The 2,451-nt window shown below is 54.6% G+C and overlaps 1 protein-coding gene across 1 annotated transcript in view; it reads right to left on the reverse strand.

Moving 5' to 3' along the window:
- PITX2 (paired like homeodomain 2) overlaps positions 1–2,451 on the reverse strand; it is a 17,768-nt gene that overhangs the window by 4,907 nt on the left and 10,410 nt on the right.

Below are 2,451 nucleotides of genomic sequence, written 5' to 3' on the forward strand. Positions count from 1 at the left end.
CCTCCTTATGGAGGGGGTGGAAAATAAATGGGACGGGGGCGCGGCCGGTTAGACGGCGGAACTTGTGCTGATAAAAGCGACAATTAAACACAAACGACAACAACCTCCCCTCTGAGACACAGCTACGGAAAGCTTCACACCGTGCTCGGAGGTTCACGATCTTTTGTAGCCCCCGCACTCGCCGGCTTCCTGCTCTTCCTCTGACCGCACTGAAGGCGGAGAACACGGGGGAAAAATCCTCTCCTCGGTTCTGCCATTCCCGCCCCTTCCCTGTAACCGGCTTCCCAAAAGCTAGCCCCCAAGGAGGCTTTTCCACCCTGGTTTCGCAACTTACTCGCACAGTAATCTGCGGGACCATTCCCCCCTCTCGGTATGCACCCGGAAGAACCGTCCCGCGCCCCGGGGCGCCCGGAGCAGCCCACGATCCCGCGCCCACGCAAGCCGTTCACAGAGTTTGGCCGAGTCCCACATCGGGCCGGGCGCCTCTCACACCCCTCTCCGAGGTCTGGGGACAGTACTTGACCCCTCGCCCGGCAGTAGAGGGACGGGCTACACTGTCCCGCAGTCCCCGCTCGTGGGACCGCTTATAGCCCCGGAATGAGGCTGCTGCGGTCCCGTGGTTAGCAGGAGAAAGGAGGAGCGGGGCTGTTTCACACGCGTCTAAGGCGGGGACAGGTTGTCCTCCCCTGCTGGTCAGGTCCTCCTGGGGCAGAGGAGCTGTCCCCGAGCCCTAACCCGCAAAGCCGACACTTCCCCGGGGGAGTCGTGGCCGTGGTAGGGATGGGGATTCCGAAGGAGCCCAGGAGCAGAAAATGCAGGTTTACGTCTCTATCTTCAATTTATCTGGCTGGTCACTGGTACTGAAAAGTTACCGAAAGCTTCCTCTTGATGTGGCCTTACACATGCGCATCCCAGCGCCCAAACTTTTCTGTATCCCGTTCCCATCCCGTCCGCCACAACCCCCCCACCCCTCCCTCCCTCAAGGGTCTTCCTTAGTCGCTGATTCTCGTTCGAGGTACGTATCATCCATCGCAATCTTAGTTATCGCTAAACTATACATATTACTTTCGCAGCCTGTTAGTAAAGAAGGTTAAATTAATTTACATTCTGCTCATTATCTGGTGTTTAAATGACGTGTTTTTATCCCTGAGATTTGGCAAAGAATCTCTTTCCTCAGACCCCACAGCGTTTCGATGGAGACAATGCTCTTACATTTGTAGTGGATTTTAATCTGATAAGACTCTAATTTGCTTAAGTCTTTTAAATAGGGGGTTTTAAATGATTCTAGCCGTTTTCTTATTGAATTTCCTCTAATTCCCCCAAGATCATAAAGTATATGTGTAAAGTAAATATTTCCTCCCTTTGCACCGGCAGCAGATGACCTATAACTAAGTCAATATGATTCCAGCTCCATTCTGCACAATTTGTTTACCAATCATATCCCAGTTTCTTCTTAACCTCTCGCTACCTCTGTGGTCCCGCACCTAGAACCACCCCCCCCGGCCTTTCCCCACAAAAAAAAGGCCAAAGCGCGGGGCGGGGGCCCCGCCCCGGCCCCGGCCGAGCGGGCGCAGCCTCGCCCTCTCTGCGACGGACACCTGGGAGGGGGCGCTGCCCCTCTCCAGCCCCCACGTCGGGGTTATAACAAGTGTGCAAAGCCCTGGGGAGGGGGAGCCAGAGGGAGAGGTGATATGGTGGTATCTCCTCCTATCCGTTTTTTTTTCAGACAGGGCAATGCATCCCTGTCGTAGATGACACCCAACACCACTTTTTTTTTTTTTTTTTCCCTTCATTTTTCTTCAGTCATTTTGGGGCAATGCTGGTTTCTTCTGCCGCGACTCGAAACGGAAAGTCCCTCCCGCGTGCGGGGCGCAGAGTGCTTGTTACGCGCTTTATGCCCACGCAGGGCGAGCGCCGGTGCCAGCCGGTGCCCGCCAGCCGCAGCCTCGCCGTCTTGGGACATTTGACGGGGGCAGGCCGTTCCCGGCGCGCTTCCCCAGGGAACGGGGAGAGGAGGAGAAGGGCCCGGCCACCGCACCGCCCTCTTCACACCTTCCCTAGTTCCAGCCCCGCGTCCCACAATCACAGGCAGGGACAGACCCTCCAGCCGCCCCCGCGCCCCGAAAAGGAGTGCACAACACTGGCCCGGGCCCCGGCATCCCAAAGGGAGAGGCTGTCGGCATTTCCTTACGTGCCTTTGATTAAAACTCCCCCAGCCCGGGCAGGAGGGGAGCTACCACACAGCATTAGTTGTCATGGTGACCATAAATCACGTAAATCCAAAAATACCCACCTATAATCTGAGATGAAGCTTTTATTTCCCAAGTGAAATAATATTTTAAAAGCTGTCAGCCAACCGAAAAACAACCTAATTGTAGTCACCCAGGTAATATATTAGCGGTAAAGGTTTCAATTAAAATGTCAAGTGTTTTAAAATTTTTTTCTTTCTTT

The sequence above is a fragment of the Corvus brachyrhynchos genome, unplaced genomic scaffold, assembly GCF_000691975.1.
Source record: "Corvus brachyrhynchos isolate BGI_N302 unplaced genomic scaffold, ASM69197v1 scaffold175, whole genome shotgun sequence".
Taxonomy (NCBI): domain Eukaryota; kingdom Metazoa; phylum Chordata; class Aves; order Passeriformes; family Corvidae; genus Corvus; species Corvus brachyrhynchos.